The 20,224-nt window shown below is 36.7% G+C and overlaps 1 protein-coding gene across 1 annotated transcript in view; it reads left to right on the plus strand.

The window, feature by feature from the left end:
* Positions 1-20,224, plus strand: part of ZNF423 (zinc finger protein 423) — a 581,899-nt gene that overhangs the window by 120,593 nt on the left and 441,082 nt on the right. The window lies entirely within an intron of this gene.

Genomic DNA, 20,224 nt, shown 5'->3' on the forward strand with positions numbered 1-20,224 from the left:
CATGTTTACTGAACCTGTCTACTTCTTGTAGAAGTAAGCAGAAACAGTGGTTGTGTATACTTGGAAGTTTGGAAACCAGCTAAATAGTCCCTTCTATTATGCCACCCTTGTTAGAGTCACTGTTAAGCCAAAGTACATGAAAGTTCAGAATGCAGAAATGTACTTAGCATGTTAATGCACCAGAATTTTTCAACTCTCAATTAATAAAGCTGATACTGAAAATCTTTATACAATGCATGTTATTGTGACTTGTACTGCATACAAGATATGTCACAAACATAATGCAATTAAGTCCTACTCCTTTGTAGTGGCACTTGGGGACTATTTGGATTAAATATAATTTCTTAATCACCACTTCAGTGAAAAGATTTAGCCACTGTTTTGACATGGTACAGCATATCACAAAGTATCTTGATCCTCACTTACGAGATTTACAGAGCAATGTCTTGGGTAAGCAATCACAATACTAGACATCTGTTATCTTTCTTATTCAGACAGCTCCAGAGGGAAATATTATTATACAGTGAGATTTTCAAAGGTAGAAAGGGAGTGAAGTATTCAGTTAATACTGATTTTCAGTCAGATGTCTAACTGCCTTTGTAGCTTCAGAAATTCTCTCATACATATTTAGGTAGCCCTGTGAGGAGCAGGGAGTTGGACTTGAGGATGCTTTTGGGTCACTTCAAGTTGAGATGGTTTATGATTCTGTGATTCCACCCTCACCTGAGACCCTGACCCATTCGGGGCCAGTATCAAATAAGGTAACAGGTACATCAGGGGGTTCATCAGTGTAGTGACAGGTCAGCATAGAAGTAAAAGAAGAAATAAGCAGACGATTTGGGATTTATCTTCAAAAGGAAAGAAATACAAGCTAACAAGACAAGATTTTAAAGTAATATGAATTGTAATGCAGACACTGTTTGTTACCTGTTTCTTTAAAAAAAAAAACCATTGTCTTGCCCAATAAATGAAAAGCAATATACCCAAATCTTCAAAGGCCATATTATTTCCAGGCATTTCTTCCACATAATGAATTGATTAGTACTTACCGCTGACAGTGAAAAAACTGAAACTTGGAACCAAAGACAGTAACATTATTTCATAGAAGTAAATGTCATTATTTTTAGTACCACTATAGCAACTACACATTAGGATTTTAATTATAAAGGAGCTTTAATTTTTTGTACCTTATTGTAACTGTCCCCAAAACTTTACACCTTTAAACACATTCCTAATACAATCTCTGCAATCATACCCAACATTGCTCTAATTGGTTAGTTTGGGAACAGATCATCTACTATCGCAAAGCACAGTACAAGTTATCCCGAAAATACTTAGCTAAAACCTCAGCAAGTGGTACAGCTTCCCCTAAGTTCTGTGAGAGAATTGGTGTCCCAGGACAATCAATTTCGACCATGCCCACAATCACTAAAGTCCCTGCATATAAATCATTATAAAATAAATTACAACTGTATAACAACTGACTCATGTCTAATAATACTTTTGTCATTATTAGAAAAGAGCTTTACCAGAATTTAAAGATTGAAGAAGAAATTTTTAGAAGTTTTACAGGGCATAAGTATCTCCAAATCAAAGGCAGCTTGGAAGAAATCATAAAGGTTACCTGAGATTCCCTTAGTCTCTTCTTTAATGAAAACTTGGTTGATGAAGGTGGGAGGCACAGACATAAAGCACTACATTGCTGTAAGATTTTGATGAATAACTGTCCTTAATTCCAATTAATAATTAGAACTGAACAGGTAAACACAAGTGAATTAAAAACTGAGTCATTATTAAGATGAGATGAATCTTGGTTAGTGGCTTTTTCATGTTTCAAGACTGACAAAGAAGAAAAGAAGTATATAATACTGATAAAGTTGTGTAAGGTAGCAATACATGGAGAACTGATTATAACAGAACCAGTCATTTATAATAAAGAACAGAAATAAAGAAGAGCCAAATCACAGATCATGAGCACCTCCTTTTGACGGGATAAAATACTGTCTTGTGTCACACTTGTCTCTCTTCCTCCAGAGGATATCTGAGTGTCCTTCTTTTGAAGCAAAAAAAATGGAAACTCAATAGAAAAGAAAAATACTTCATAAAAGAGAAATAACATGTGTTTACACTCCCAAAAGGATTGTGGAATTCTGTCTTTTTGACAGTTTTCTTAAAACAGAGAAACAAACATGCTTCTACAAGTAAAATTAGTAAAGCAGAATGTGGGATATGTTTTCCTTAAATAACCAGCAAAACAATTGAACCAACTTATTTTTCCACATCTTCAGTGCAGAACAAAGAAGTGTGACAGTTTGCTGGAGTCACAGTACACCTGATATCTATATAGGATGCTGTTGGGCAGATGATTACTACTATATACAGGATCTAGAGGGCTCCCTGTTGTCAGGCAGATTGTGTTGAGAATTTAGGATGCTTAGAGTAGTTAATTAAAGAGAAGCACTGGGGAGCATTGCGAGGCCATAAATTCTCCCTCATAGCTTATGGGGCTCAGTGCTGGAACTTTCCCTATGGCTGTTTTTGACTGGCATAAACTTGTTTGACCTTAACCATTTTTAAACTAACACAGGGCACAGGGAGAAAAATGAGTAGTATTATACTCAAAGAGCAATATGAAAAATCAGCACTCGATTTTATCCCTGGTATGTTAAAAATTCAAAGCAAAGATAACACAGCATTTTATAATCTAACTGTTCTACAAGACATAAATTAACACACATTTTGCAATCAAACCAGCAAGCACTTGAAGAACAGGTTTGTTGTATCTGCTGGTATCAAATATCATAAAACATAATTAACGAGTCTGTAGATTATTAATGACAGTTAAGATGCCAGCTTCCTTTTTTTATCATGGAAGATATTCCCAGGATCTGTGACATCTGTGGTGGCTAATCCCCCCATAGAGAAACTGACATTAAAGGAATTCACACTGGGTAAGCCATACACCATTACAATGTTAGCTGTGGGTTTCCAAAGCTCTCCTGGATTCTACGCTGCAGAGCAGAACTGGAGTGAAAACTGACAAGGTTGGTTTGCACATTTGCATTGCAAACAATAGCTTTATAAACTGAGACTTTGAACTACCCCACTGTGGTGAAGATTTCCAACATCTTTCACAGGAAAAAAGAAAGATTGCTGCACACCAACTGTTCTCATCTGGTGTCCTTGATGTCTTGCATCTTTCAAGAAATACTCTTTTCAATGCTACCCATTTCATTCTCATCATTACATGTCATTTTTGAGAAGTTTGATAAAAATGGGAATATCACTATGAAATATCACTGTAATCTCTCCAAATTGTGTAATTGACAAATGCATAGTTATTCACAACAGCTTCTCAGAGAAAAAAATCGCTAAGACAAGGAATGATCAAGTCAATTTTCTGTACTCTTCTCAGGTAGTTAAGTTTGGTCTTGTTTCCAGTCCAAAATCCATGCTCCCTGGTCTTCTATTCCTAACTTCATTCCTGTTCTTGCTTTCTCTCATAAAACCCTTCAATTAAACTACTTCTTTCATTTCATTTCTGATAATAACAGTGTCATTATCTTTGTTTTTTATCTTGGACTTTTGGATTGCAATCTTTTATCTCTGCATCAACTCATTCTGACTTCATCAGAACCTTGCTGCACTAAAAGCCTTCCAGTACAACTAGCTCAAGTGTGACCCTTCCTTTTGGATAGAAGGTTAATCTTCGATGATTGTATCATTTCTCCAAAAGGGAAGAAACCCAAAAACCAGCAGATCATTTCATAAAACACCACTGTTTAAACTGAAACTTCATTGTCATTTCTCAACATCAGCTGTACACAGCCACCTGCTTGTAAGTAGCTGGGGCAGAAGTTGTAAACCAGCAACTAAACAGGCAGCATCAGGAAGAAAACAGGCAGTACCCCCAGAGCAAACTCTCAGTGCAAAACAGAACTGCCATGGAACCCAGCTTGTATCTGCATCCAGCATTTGCCTCTGCTAGAAAGAGTTGAAATAGGAAGCTATTTCTGCTTCATTACTTTTAGAAATAAAACTTCTAAAAGGGACACGACCTTTAAGGATTTCATACAAGAAACTGTAGAGCTCAAAGCTCATTTACAACACAGGACTAAGTCTTTATAGTGGTATGGCAGTAACTCCCACACATAAAACATCAAAATACTTCATTTCTACAGCATTAATCATACTTTCCGCTAGCCTTGAAACACAGCATCTTTCATCCAAAACAGCATCCCCACAAGTAATACTACATATTTTAACTCTGCTGCTATGATGAGAATAGCAATTACTGACTATGCACATACTTTTCCACTTATTTAGTTAAAATTTACCCACTCTTTTTAAAGCTAGTATTTTTTACTGCTTATATGACAGCAATATATAAATGAGACCATATTCACTTCTCATGTATGTTAAATCACCATTATGTTTATCTGAATTGCAACACTCTCCCTTCATTAAATATTCATATCTCACGAGAGCTTCATTCTTTTCTTCATTACAAGAAATAATTTTTCAATAACTACATTCACATGCCAACTGTCTAATAGCTAGGAAAAAAGCATCAATAAGTAGCACTGGGGAGAGAAAGAAATTGCAACAAAAAGTCTGAAATAATTAAATAATTAAAATAAAGATTCAAATTACTCAGAGGAATCACATCCAAAAAAATGGCTGACTATGATATTCTAGAAGAATATATAAACAATGTAAATAAAACACTGACACAATTTTGTTCTCCCAGGAGAATCTAAGAAGGAGACTCCCAGTCATTGGCTGGTAACTCTGTACAGCCCTAGAAATTACAGATCAATCCTAGTCTACCTCATCAAGGTTCTGCTCCATCCACTCTAAACCTCTAATCTGTGTAAGCACAAAATGAACATATTAATTGCTCCTCAGAAATACTGGATCTGCTGGGCAGTGAGTCTCAGGGAACTGGTGTTCCCTGAAAACACCTGTCTCACGGCACATAAAGCAGTAACCCCATGCAGGGCTGCACTTCCTATTTACTCTGTATTTCATTTCTTTTTAACCCAGGCACATGACAGATCACACAAGCACAAATCTATAGACAAATTAAGCCAACTAAGTGTTAAAAGCTTTAGATTTCTACTGGAACTGATGTAAATCGCCTTTGAATAACTGAAAATAAAATTAGGTAAAGGTACAGGAAAATATTCTGAGCAATACCAACTCAAAACATAAAAAGTTGTAGCTGCACTCTGGGTTGCATTTAGATGGCAGATAATTTGGATAAGGACCATCTTTCTGTGGGTAATTATAACATGTAGCATAATGAGCCCTTGACTTACATAGCAACAAAGCAGCTACCAGAAAACACATCAGACACACAACCTTTGAATTATTATATTCTAATGTTAACTGAAACAAAACAATAGAACAAGGGATATCAAAATCCATCAAAAATATCTGAGAGTTGTCACATGACATGAGATCCAACATGCTGTTAATTTAACATGATAATCACAAGAATAAGAAATTGTGAGTTCTAGAAGATAGTGCATGAATATAGATCCACAAGTAGATTTTCCCATTACTATGAAAATGTGCATCTGTCTGTGAACCAAGACAATGAAACATGGAACTTCAGTCCCACTAAGAAGCAGTTGTTCCTATATTATCAAATTTGAAGTCATGTCAGATATCCTTGCACTTGGTACCAAATCTCAGCATTGCTGACCCAAATGCTGAATTATTATTCTCAACTAAAATTGGTCAAAAAGGGGATAAGCACAGTCCTGGCGTTCCCTGTATACAAAGCCTCCCAGTTATCTTCCCAACATCCTCTTAGGTGCATGAACAGTCATTTGAACTCTTCAGTGGCCTCATGGATAAACTGTTGTTATCTGAAGATCAGGCAGATGTCTAGGAGGGGAATTGACCTAGTGGTGGGTCTTCTAAACTGTCGCAAGCTGGCATGTCTGGAGACACATGACATGATGAGAGCAGCTCAGTGGCTTTATTAATGGTAACAGCCAAGAATGGCAGCCACCTTTCCCAACAGCTCTGAAGGTCTAGAGTTGGGCCAGGTGGACTGAGGTTTTCCTTCACGTTTCAATGCTAAAATCAGCCTGAAGATTTTTGGCAGTCACATCCAAGTATATAAAGGCAATTGAAGCAGCCAGAGGCAAAAAAAAGTAGGCGGCAGGAAGTCAAAGGCACAGGAAGAAAGGCATGGAATACATCCCTGCGAGAAAGTAGGAGAGCAAGTGCACTCTCTGAACAACAAGGACTAGGAACTCACAAGCCAAGAAATTATTTGCTGTAGTTTGATCCCAGCCCTGTTTAGATAAGCAGTACTATAGATATTTTCTGTGAATAAGGAACAGGCTTTTATGTGTCTTCCCATGTGAAAATTTCTTCTCTAGCAGAAACAGTCCGTAAAACTCTGACAAGTATAAAGCCTTTGGCTATAATAGCCTACATTTATAAAGTACCAGTTGTCATCAGAATACTCAGTGTGCCAGTCCCTCCAGAGTCAAGACCCATCATTAAATATCCAGCAAGTGTTGTGTGATAGTAAAGGACAGTGAAACATTTGGCTAAAAATAAATAGGGAGAAGGAATATGATCAATTCATTGTGGATACAAGAAATTTCTACATCTCTGTTTATAGTATGTTCTTCCTAAGTACCCATGTAAATTGCCAACAACATTTACGTGTTCTAATACATTTAGATAATTTATTTTAAAAGAGTAATGTGATTTGCCATAGCACCCTCAGTAGATGTGACACAGAATTCGCACTGAGAGGTCACTTTAGCATTTTTCTTCAGGAAAACTCTTTTAATCCAAAAGATTTCAAATCGCTCATTCTAAGTCAGATATTTTAGGTGCTTTCTCACTGGCAGTGGAATGACCAGAATTTCCCTTTCTCCAAGCACTGCCCAATCTTCCTTCCTGTGGCTTCACCACTACAATGAGCTCTAAAGCAAGGGCCTCGTGAACAAATTCCTTTTTTGGGGGGACATCCTTATAGCCTCTGCATCATAAAACATTTGGAGCACCTGGAACTGTTCTTCTAAACTGCAGTGTTATCTTGATATAGATTAAACTGTGAGTCTTTGTATTTCTTAGGAACCATATTCTCCTGGTGAAACAAACAAGATCCTCACTGCCAGTTGCACTGACCAGCAGAGTATCTACATAACCAGTCCCCAATAATGATATCCTTCCACTCAAAGGATAATCAGTAGGACTAAACCATACGGAGAAGCTGATGTTTTCAAAAGCATTAACTAGAATCTGTGCTAAAATGAAAAGGAACACAACCAGAAGTCCAACTAGAGTTGCCAACATTTTTCTCTTTTGTGTGTCCTCTAGAGAAATGACCCAAAACTGAACCAGGAAACCAACATAATAGCAAGAAATGAAGTTTCTTTCATCTAAAATGACCCAAAATGCCCTCCTGGATAAAAAGGAAAAAGAAAAAAAAAAAAAAAAAAGTGGGGGGGAGGATCTTGTCTTCCCACACTACTGCTAAATCTCTGGGTTAAAAATACATGCAAATCTAATGCAATGAAGAAATGTGTTGAAAATTGAAATTAATGTACTTTGGTACATTTGAGGATTTGGAAGAATCCCCCTTTCTTTTGAAACATATAAAATGAAAAAGATCCACAACACCCAGAAGGCTGGGAATAATTATTTTACTAACAGGACTGCCAGACGCAAATTTTTAAACACTTACTAAGCACCAAGATTTCAAAAGATTAAAAAATCTAACTTTAAGTATTTTTTCCCCAGATCCTTTCCTCAACAGACTTCACATAAAGAACTTATTTCAATTTTTCCCTCTATTAAAAATAATTACATTAATAAGCCAAGAGGAGGCATTTCTATTCATCTAATTCTGCAAGGAAGCATATTTATGCAGATGGATTTGGAAGTTAACAGCACAAATCATTCAGAAGTGTGGCTGCAATGCCTCAAGGTTTGGCCTCCTTGTGACATGAACACTAACTCGATTCTGCTGTTAACTTCTTGATTGCACAGGTGCCATTCTAGCAGCCTATCTCACAGCTGATACGAAATACATCTTCATCTTATTTCTGTGAACTTTCAGTAGCTGAAGCTCTGCATCAGTGGTAAATGAAGGCTACAGAACAGAACTCAGAATTATTTAATAATGAAAGCCAACAGAGAGCTCAAATTCTTCTGTTGTTTGCACTGAGTAATCCTAAAGCATTTGATTTCTAGAACAAAATTGAGTTTTGATTGATTTGTCTAAAATACTCCAGGAGATTGTGTTTACCAATTAACGGTGAAAGAGTGAAATAGTCCTTTTTCCCCATGTGGGCTAAGCTATACTCTTCCAAGGAAGAAGAATTTAAGTGCTTCTGAACTTTAGCATTCCTGAGGACAAACAATCTATCCTGTTTGGCTCTTCCTCATTGGCTGAGCAGCAAGCCTTTCAATCAACTTGTGACCTCTAGAATGTGTTGTGTGGGCTGGGAGATCCCTAACCACTGAGACTAACATGGATTCAACTATTTTTACCCTCTGTAACAAACCTGATCTCAGTTCTCTTACACAGAAGCCAAGATGGTAGCCATAACAAAAACAGAAGTTTATCCTGCTGCAAAGTGCCTGGAATCTCATCTCACAGAATAAACTTTCTTGGTATATGAAAATAACAGAAAGCCTATGGTCCAATGCTGTCTCTAAAACAAAGAGGTTTGTAATCTATAAGCAGAGTCTTTCTGACTCTAACTGAACAGTTTAATCAGCTGTCCTGTTGGCTAAAAGAGGTCATCACACTTACACCTTTGCTCCCTAACTTAGCCAAATTAAGTCAGGTGTTTTTTCTTTGGTTATTGTTGTAAAAACAGCAGGTATCTAGAGGCCTATACAGCAATACAGGCAGAACTGTCAGTGAATAGCTGCCAAAGAATTTAAGAAACAAAAGTTCAATATTAAGAAAAGCTCATATAACTTTTTTACTAAAAATGAAATGTACTTGAAGCATATTCCAGGTAATTATCACCTCGGTAAACCAGTGAAAATACTGGGACCATCATCTGAATTTTGTTTCCAAATTTACTCTAGATAAACAACTACTCTGGTTTATTAAATCAGTTTGTGAGGTGTATAAATAAGCACCCTTAATAGAAGGATAAAGTCTGACAGTCTGCAATAGCCTGGGGAGACTATTCAATTCATTCTGCTAAGGAAAGTGCTGACCTTTTGTGAAATGCTTTAATGCAGCGATATTGACAGGACCAAGAGAGCCTAAGTAAATAAATGTTGTCTCCCTTTTGAGAAAGCTGTTACTTCATGGATCTTCTCCTTAATAATGCTTAGACTCACTTTATGAACCTACAGTTTTTTCACAAAATAAGGATTATTTTAATCACTTCAGTGAAATATCCATGACTCCTCCAGGCAGGTAAAAAAAGGTGTTCAGGCATTGTTGATTCAGGCATCAACAAACAGCTAGAGAACATCTGCATGTTAGTTTTGAAGACCAGAGCCTTACATAACCTTTGTATATCCAAAGAACAGGATAAACCAAGAAATGGTGATTTATCTACCTAGCAGGTTTTTCTGTACTATTTCTGTATTTGTCTACATTGTCTACATGTAGTAGAAGAAAATATCTCAAATCAAGTAGAATAAAGCTGTTCTGCTTCACATCCTTCAGTTTTTAGTAGATATTATCATTTCACAGAACAGGCTGTTACTTTTTGTTTATATTTAGTGTTATACGTCTTTCAAGATCATGCACTGAGCAACAATCTAAAATAAATTAATACACATCAGCAAGAGATGAAAGAAAACAAAAAATAATGAAGAGGCAACATGGTGTTATACTTGTTATAAAATAAGAGTTTGTGAGATCAGAGGGAAGAAAAAAATCAGTGTAACTAAAGGTTTAGGTGAGATTTGGGGTCAGACCCTACCTCTCCTTTGATTGTTTTTTTCTCAACAGACCTGCAGCCCCAGCATACAATGTGTGCTTAAACAAGGCACCTGTATAATTTGAGATGTTCTACCCTACCCTGGCTCCCTGTCCATACTGAGCCTCTGTGCCTTAGCTTTGACATCAACTCCTCATTCCACCACTCCTTGGTAAAGCTGATTAAATATGGAGCATCTTAACGGACTTAATGGGCTACTGCATATATTAGCTACATCTTTATTGCATAACAAATAAAATACAAATTGAAATAGTTAAACCATATGTAGGAAATACCATTGACTATTCTAGTATATTAAACCATTAAGAATTGCATGCAAGAAATTTAAAAGATTGCACAACAAAATTGCACATAGTCCTTTCTCTCCCCACCCCAGCAAAGTAAGAGCAACCATTACAGCAAACATTGCATATACAATTCTGCATTTGAATTCTGAACCCTGACTCTTAAAGTCAGGCTTAACTGCTATCTTGAGCTGAGAGGAGAGTTTCTAATCAACTATTATTACTTTTGTCCATACTCCTTCACTGTTTATGCCCAAGGCACTATGGCAGTTTGTAGTTGACCACCAGGGGACAAGGCAGAAAGCTGTTAAAACAGAAGCTTTTGGAAATTTTAGGTTGAGTGGCTCCTACTGCTGCTGTGGTAATAGAGCAAACCAAAAATGTGACTGCAACACAGAACAAGAAAAAGTTCTACAGAGACTGTAGGTTAATTGTGCACACATCATTTCTGTCTCCATTGCTGCTCTGTTAGATGGACTATAAAGAACCAAAACATCACTTTGGTACAGATAATTACAGATACTTAATACCTTCACCTTGTCGCATCTATATGTACTCACATCAAGCACAAAGCTCCTGATTTCTGCTCCTTCTTGGCCATGAGGTCGAGTTAGCAATACACCTCAGAAAATGTTCTAGTTTTCACCATGTTACCTGCTGCTGTACCAGCATTATTCCCTTCCCATGTTTTACATCACAAATTATGTCAGAATAATAATGAATCAAATCAAAACACAGAATGACAGTGTTTACCTGATGTGAACATGCTCTGAGAGTGAAATTAGACTTGCTAAATGCACATGCATAAAACTCTCATCTTCTATATACATCATCCAGTGTTCTTAAAAAATATTTAAGTACATATTATGGACAAAGTGTAGTTCAGCATAAAATGAAACCAACCTGCTACAAGTTCAGTGTCCAACAAAAATTAGCCTTTACCTGTTGTGAGAATACCTCTTGAATCATAGTTTAAGCCTTATGGATTTTTTTTCTATTTTGTCATATCCTTCCTCATCAAGCCTTTCTCAATGATTTTCTCACAACTGTTAACAGAACTCTACATTTTCCAATTATCTGTGAGTTTTGCCCCCATTTGCTCCACGTACCAGGACAGGCTTAGTTATGGCCTTCTTCCTAAGCAGTGTTTTCTTAAAACCTTTCTATTTTCATCCATTTCTTCCCTGAATAAAGTAAGTCTGTGAAACAAGGTCATTATAAGCATATTATCTGTCAAGTTCCAGTCATTGCTATGTAAACATGTATTTATCTTCTTATGGTTGCTCCAATGAGTGGTGAATTGTGTCAGCTAGAGCTGAGATCCCAACACATTCTAAAAACTACAATTAGGCTGATAAGAATTTAATGATCTTGCAACCTACTGGTGAAAACTCTCATTTGAATTACAGTCTTGTTAACTTTTCTTCCTTTGCTCGAGTAAAAGCCAAACATATAAATGGGAGGAAGGAAATGAAGTAACACAAATTGTACAGAGAGATGTTTAAATGGTGTTCATCAGCACTTCAGTTAAATATCCCAAACATTCGTTTAGAGTGTTTTTGATGTTAACATCTTTATTCATTTGCACATCCAGAATAGATTCTGTGACATTTTGACTTCAGCATTTGTTAAAACAGCAACAAGTCATAAAAAAAAGTTCCACTAAATATTATATGAAATATTGATTTGAATTAAAAAGAAAATAAGTAACTTGACTGGCAATCAAAACCTAAGATAAGAAAACCACTGTAAACTTTATCTTATTTCATCCAGCAATTCTTCTCAATAATGTTTGTTTACAGCAATAAAAAAGTATTACAATGTGCTAGATAAGAACATTTTAGGATGATTAAATAAACCTAGTGCTATTTTATCTTTAAAAATGATCAGACTTGCAAAGCAATACTCATTAGTAATTTGAAAACTATGTTATGCTACACTTGCATTTAATAAGGTAACGATTTACATTTATGCAGTACCTTTTATCCCAAAGCAATTTACAATTTACAGCCAGAGATTATCACTTCATCTCCAGTGGAACTCAGCAACTGTGAAGTGTTGCTCTGTACAAATTCTGGTAGGTAACAATAAATACAAGGTTTCAGTTAAATAACTGTGACTCTTATATTTACGCCTCCAATTAAATCAAACAAAATATTATTTTTCTGAAGTTGCATTGCCCTTTTTACCTACCATCCACTTACAAAATGAGAAACAGATTCTGTAAGAAGCAGAGAAACATTCGCCCATTTACAGATTAGCTAAAATACAGCAAGATTGCTCATCCAGCAAGGGCTCTGAAAGTGCCATTTAAGATATGAGTAGAACTTCTTCCTAAACTACTTCGTATGAACAAGAGTATTTAGGAGTAGCTTGGGATCAGAAACCACATTTAGAAATAACTCTGATATTCAGATATGTCAATAGAGATGATGTTTAAGAGAATAAAAATAGATATACAAAGCATTCAAAATGTAACAAGGTCGACTTTATCCACTAGAATCATCTTATTACCTTAAAACAAGTTGTATACTTCCATTTTCTGTGATTTATTCTCTGGAATGCACACTTTCACCTTAAAGCCTCTATCAACAAGGATGAAAATTTTCTCCTTTAAAAAAAAAAAAAGAAACAAACAAAAAGCATTGAAGGCAAGAAGTTATATGATGAAAAATACATTGGTTTTAGGGTAAAAACACTGGCTAGCTTGTTCTAAGATTAAACAAAATCAGTTTTGGTTTTCCAAGAAAATTTGGCATGAGCACAACTATGACTGAAATTCAGGCTTTCCTATATAGAAAAACAAGGACGTGAATGAAATGGACAGAAAGTATAAAACACTGATAAATGTGAAAACACCTTTTCCAGTCAGCCTGTTGAACCACCTGACATGAGATATGGTGAAAAACAAAACGTGAGCTTAAAATTTCAGACACCAGTGAATCATTTCATACTCAGCACACAAGACAAAGTCCTTCAAGAAATAAATGCCCAACATTTGGGATGCAACATCCAGATCTGATCATGCCACCACACATTTGAAATAAACTTTCATAAAATGTTAAGCAGTTTTTAAAATTTGTAGTCTACTTTGGAGACACAATGACCACAGAAGGGAAAGAAGAGTTTACAAAAACGTACATAAAAGTCCATTCCAGTCCCTGGATCAGATTCTGAGTCTTGTCCTGGGGCCTCCAGAGGGCTGTGATTCAGCTGACCTTCTACCAGAGTGGGGAGAAGGAAGACTCTGCAACAAGAGGCAGCTCTCTAAGAACCTGTTGGTGACAGAACCAGACAGATCACTGACCTGATTGATTTCATTTCACAGGATACACAAAAGTCCTACAAGAAGTGGCCATATTGTCATTTCCATGTTTTAAATTAATAGAAAGAACAAGTAAAGCACTAACTGATCATCTGCTGTGAAAAGATCTGGAGAAATACTTAAAGCAGCAACGTGAATACCCTGTCAGAATAAATTATAAAACATTCATTTCCATATATATCTCAGAGTGAATACTTTATGCAGTCTGACAAGGCCATTTTGAATTGATCGCACCCAGTTCTTCTCGGACACTCATGCAAAAACACTTGCTACAACAATATTAATGAGCAATGACATAAGGAATTTTGGTCTAACCAAACAGACTCCATCTGAACAGTCCCATGATTAAACCCTTAAACTCCTTCTCCATCTCCCTTAAGCAAATGAGGGTTTTTCTTCTTTAAAAGTGAAAATAAAATTGATCATATAGCTGTCATTTCATACACTTTATTCAGCAAACCCTCTCAGCAGACGTGCAGTATAATAACAGAAATATATTTAGGCTACAGTGGAGGCATGTACTCACCTCCCCTCTCATTCCACATCAAGCTAGTTATTTGCAAAGATTTTGAAAGAGGTAGAATTACTTCAGAGTTTTAGTAAATCAACCCAGCCAAACAAATTTCTCACGGTTTTCATTTAATTTCATTTTCTCTGCAACTGTCACTTTCTCACCTCAGCCAATCTTTTCTAAAGACTATTCTACCACATGGGTTTAGAATGAAACAAACCAAACAAAAAAAAAAAAAAACCAAACAAAAAAAAAAAAAAAAAAAAAAAAAAAAAAAAAAAAAAAAACACACCAAAAAAAAAAAAGGCAGAATCTTCAAACAAAAGTTCTTAATAATTTCTAAGAGATTTATGGTTTGCACCAGGTCCTACACATCTGGATATTGAAATAATATTATTTTGGTTACATATAATCAGCAATCTAAGGGGTCAAGTGACCTTAACAATACATTCTTTTTATGCTGCTCTCCTCCAAGCTTTCACTCAGAGAATAAAATTGCAGAGCATGTCACAGGAGCACGTAACAAATTGTGAGTTCCCATTCACACTACATCTTTGGGTGTCAGCACCACTGAGAAGTTTCAGGAGACAGTATGTGTAACATAAGAAGATCAATTATCTGCCACCTGGCTTGTGGTCGGAAAGTTAAAAATATTTCAGCTCTAATTTATGCAAAAATTTGTGGAGTGCAGGAGGTATTCCAGGAGAATGTGATCCAGGATGTTGTTATCCTTAAGAACAAGCACTATAAGCAGCAGATAACCATCACTAGTGTTGTCTGTCTTCTGAAGTACCAGAGTACACCCTCAACCAATTTCAAGTCAGGCCATCCTTACAGGCATGTGAAGGTCTTACTTCTACTACACATTTTAGAGTGCCAGGGAAATGTAGCAAAACCTTAGACAAAGTCCCAATTATGTTAGAATCTACTGGGACACTATACTGGTTCTTAACATGAGCAACTACTACTACTTAACATGAGAACTGCTACTTCTTTTAGCACCTAAATATGGTACAGTCATCAAGGAGAAAGCTACATCACATCTTCAGTTTATTCAGCCCAAGTGAAGTTGTGCTTAATTTTTATTTCTTTCTAGGTTGTTGACTAAAAAGCCAAACAAAACTCAAGTACCATTCAAAACATCTTTATTTTTTCCTTCCTCAATCTGAAAATAACACTAGACTGTTAGTTTGAAGTTTCTGTCAAACAGGAATGGAAACTTCTTCCTTTTTCCCTTATTTTTTCCCCCAGAAAAGAAAATTCTGATTATCACTTCAGAACAATAGTTTTACTAACAGTGACACTTCTTAGTGGACCCCATTTAGCACTTTAGAAACTGTTTACTTCTGCTAGAATTTGCATAGCAGCATTATACTGATTCTTTTATCTTCATTTTTCTCCCTTGACATGAACAGCGGTGCCTACAATATAAAATTTAGTTTCTGCACACGCTGTTATGCAGACCCTGTGGCATCCTGCTGAGCTCAAACACCTTCCTTAAAGAAGTTTAAACTAAAGGAGACAGAAGGCTGGACCTTTAATTTTTCTTATTGCATGGAGAAATAGAAACAAGCCCCACCAACGTGCCCTGCACAGATCACCCTCCCCTTTGGTGCTCCCTGCACAAGTGTCCGTGTGTTTCACCTGCATTTGCAGGCTCTTGGTGGCCATTCCCTCTGCTTTCTGCTCACAGCCTGTGTGGCTCAAGCCACCTCCAGAGCACTGCAATCCCACGGCTCCTCCCAGCTCCTCAGTCAGAGTAAAAAATACAAATACCTGGGAGAAGCCACTGCACCTGTTAGGAATGTGAAGGACACCAGACTCCAGCAGATGGAAACCAAAGCTGTTACACGGTGTGAGGAACTCTGCAGATCCCACGTGGCCCTCTCCATTTTTAAATTATGTATTTCCCACAGAGAATTATATCAGAATTTCTGAACCAACCAACAGATCTTTAAAAGCTTGAGTGCAAAGACCTCCAGAAAGAGCAGAGCTAAACCCAGAACTTATCCTACAAAATCTGCTTTACTACTTGCATGAAATTAAAGGTCTTTAAAAAGTAACCATTCATGTAATGTCTTGTACTGTGCTTAATCAGATAATAAGCAAACAAAAATGGTCTATTATGTAAATTTCCTTCTCTTGAACGTGACAAGTTGCTTTTTCTTTGCATATTACACCACCAAGTGGCCTAATGCTCTTATTCTTTGTCCAGTGTGCTTCCCCTAGAGATACCACTACATAAAACAAAACTTAATTTAAAAGGATTAATTGCTACCTAAGCAAAATAAATTAACTGGAGTATCATTTAGGAGATTCAGCTAGACATTTGTTTAAACTTTCTCCTATTATAGATTACAAGTTCAAAATTAATACAAGTACAAATTTCATCTTCTTTTTTCCTCTTACAGCAACTTAAAACTTAATAGGAAAAGGCTTCTCTCCACACTATTTGGGTAATACACATATCTAATGGAGCACTGTGATGTACCTTCTATGAGCACAGGCATTTTCAGATATTTTATTCAATTTAAAACACAAGAAAAGTAACTAAAATACATACTCAGGGAAAACAAATGTTTAGGACTTCAGCTGAAATCTGGCTAAGTATGTGAATAAAGGAAGTTCAGAACTGGCTGCTAATATCTTAATTGAACAACCAATCATGAGTAAATACAATTTGGTTACATCTCAAAAAATTATTAGGTTGAATCCATCAGTTCGACCTAGAATTCAAACTTTTCATCCTCAATTCCAATGCCCAGTCTTACGCTACTACGAGATGGTGTGGTTTTATATGAAAATCCACTCCATATCTTGAAAAAAAAAATAATAATACATATAATATACTAGCCTCTGCCAGTGACATCTTTCCTCCTCAAGGAAATTACCTGCTGCAATTGCTTAGACAGGCTTCAGTTCCAACTTGTTGCTGTTCAGCTTTCTCCCTTCTTTTGCTCCAAATCCTCCACTTGACTAAGGAAAAGCAGGGATGATGGATTAATCCCATTTGTCCATCAATCTGTCTCATAAGGATCCAGCTGAATCCTGTTTAATTTTCTCATCCAGTGCAGCAGTAGCAGCCAAGAACCAAGGTCATAAATGTTTGAATTTCATGCAATTTCATGCATGTCTAGCAAAAATTTTGCTATTTTAGTTCAGACGTATTTCTTCAGGTGCACAAAATCACTTCAAAAGAGAGTTATTAAAAGAGATGCAGGATTTGAGCAAGGTCACAGGAAAGATATTTACAAAACACAGACTTGTACAAATATACACACACACAGATCTTAGAGCATGATCCATATGAGTGCACTATGGGCAATAAGATAATCATCCCTATGACTGAATTACAACCTTATTATAAAGTTTATTACAGTCATAAGGATCTTGGCGTAGAAACAGATAATTGCCTATTTTCATGAGTAAATGAATTAGGCACTTCAGCGCTAAATTGAAAAAAGAAAAAATACATCATAATTATGAGACTGTCTATTCAAATGAAGGGAAAAATTTTGATCTGTCACAGTGGATTTTGTCAGGACATGGAAAATGACAATGTTCCTTTAATACCCACAGAATCAAGAAAATAGTCATATTGATCACATTTTCAGCTTATGAGTAACTGATTTAAAAGTCATATTAATATCTCAACAATCAATAAAATATCGGCTACACTCTTTACTTCAGCCATATGTGTTTAGGTATTTTTAGAAAGGTGTGTTGGGGTAAAATACTGGTTTAAAATGAATGCCTATCACAAATGCTTTATTCCAGTGTTTCCATGTGTCACAGACTACAAACCAAACCTGTTTTTGTTAAACTGCCAGTGACTTTAGCATCCCAGGTCTCTATATGCTTGTGCATTCACAGAAATCTGATTCCAAAGACTTTGGCACACTCTCCTCCTGCATCTTGCAGCAGCCTCTGCACCTTTCTCTGTTACCAGGATCTTCCTCCTGAAGCAGTGATTAAAGCAACAGGGTTTCACTAAGTTTTTTATATCTCAGTTAACACAGTAAATTGTAATGCCTATGCTACACACTCACTGAGCAAACTGAAACTCACAAATGCCGCTGCTTATTGCATCCTTCTTTATTCATGGGGGGGGGGGGGGGGGGGGGGGGAGGGGAATTACCAATTTAAATAATTATGGTATTTGATTTCTAGCTAAATGAATATACACTGATATGATCTTATGCTTTCCATGGGTGTCAAAAAAAGTTCTTTATTAGATGGAAAAAGTATATGTGAAAACACTTGGCCATCTTGGAAGTGTTGAAGGCTAGACTGGATGGAGCTCTGGGTAACCTGGTGTACTGAAATGTGTCCCTGTCCATGGCAGAGGGGTTGGAACTAAGGTGGTCTTTAAAGTCCTTTCCAACCCAAACCATTCATGACTAATGATCTATTTTCAAACATTTTCTCTGTTAGTGGCTCACAGTGATAGCAACACACATTATTGTCTCTCACTCTTAAATGCTAGTTGCTTTAGAAACTTGACACAGATTAAGAATATGACCCTCAGAAAATACGCAGTGAATTGAAATTATTAATTCTGCACACTCTACCAACAAGAATGTACCTTGCCTTTCTAATATTAAACAGTGATAACTCTTCATAGGCTTACAAATGGTGTTTTAGACACTATGCCCAGCTAGGTTATGAGGGGTTTGGGGGGTAAGAAATACTGATCTAATGGGAAAGCAGAGCTAGAGACAAAGATGGCAAAGCCAGTGTGTATTCTAGGTGTGTGTGAGGACTAACTGCTCAGAAGGATCCTTCTCTGACCCAGAGGATTCTATTGAAGGACACACACACCTAGCAGCTCCCAGTGTTGGCCAGATCTCACATTACTCACTTGTGTTATTCACCAAGATTTTATTAAATTCAGGACAAGATTAGTCAAGAAATTTCAGAATAACAATTGAACAAATGATCTTACCATATGACATCTGAGAGAAAAAACCTTAGAAAGTCTGCCAATCTTCTTGTGGGAACAGAGGATATAGCAACATTTTTTTCATTCTATAAAACATGTCCTTTAAATATTTACTAGTCTTGTATTTTCTGCATGTGGCCACATCCCAAGCAAAAACCCTCTACCTCTCACTAAAGTATGCTTAAGAACATTCACTGCATATGTAATAAGAGTTTTAAAGGATCCAGATGTGAATTAGAAAAACAACTGCATCCATTATAACTGAATTTCAAACTACTGGAGTAAGATCAAGCAGGAAAGCTGTGGTTTATTCCAGAGCACCACCCACACAATTCTCTGAGTAGGACACCAAATGACAGTAATGTAACCAGCAAAATGCAAAACAAAGCTGTCACGTCTGATTACACTCCCAGTGACTGAATGGACAACAGACAAGAGATTTTCTCGATCTTCACAAGCTCTCAAAATAAACCTTGTATCACTGTGCAGCCATACATATCATAAATTTCTAATTAACTCTTTTCTTTTTGGCTATAAAACATCACATATGATTCAACAAACTTGAGGAATACTTACAGGACTATTGTGTGGGAATAAATTAAAGCTTCTCTTTTGAAATAGAAACAGTTTATTCTTGCACTTCAAACTTCAGAGAAGTGAAATTTCAAGATGCACTATTGAAGAGTGCACTATTGGCACTCTTTCTGCACTATTGGCAGAAAACAATAACTACGCAGGGCTGTTGAAACAGCAGGACTGCAGCTTAAGCAATAGCAACAAATACACTATGAACTTTGAAAGAGCATACAATCAGTGTTGCATTTATTTTTAAAAAACAGTTGCTTGCTTTGGGAGCACTCCCAGGCAAGGCAAATGGGCAACTTGCAACATTTCTAGGAGGTCAGAATTTCTAAGTTATTTTTGACCAGTTATGGGCAATATATATACTTTCTTTAGAGTTTTAACCTGATTATAAAGTATTTGCTTTCAAAACTAGTAAACAAGTTAGGCAAGGCTTGTCCTAAGCTGTGCAGGACAGGCACAACCATCGCCGCAGTTTGCCAGGGCACAGGAGGGACACGTCCCTTGGATGGGTACACACTCGACACACCTCTGCCAGCCCTTCCTCGGGCAGGCACATCCTCTGCTCTTCTCACGGGCACAGATTTAGGCACAGGTTCTCAGACTGGACGAGCAGCCAGCCTTGTCCCG

Source organism: Sylvia atricapilla, chromosome 12 (genome assembly GCF_009819655.1).
Source record: "Sylvia atricapilla isolate bSylAtr1 chromosome 12, bSylAtr1.pri, whole genome shotgun sequence".
Classification (NCBI taxonomy): Eukaryota; Metazoa; Chordata; class Aves; order Passeriformes; family Sylviidae; genus Sylvia; species Sylvia atricapilla.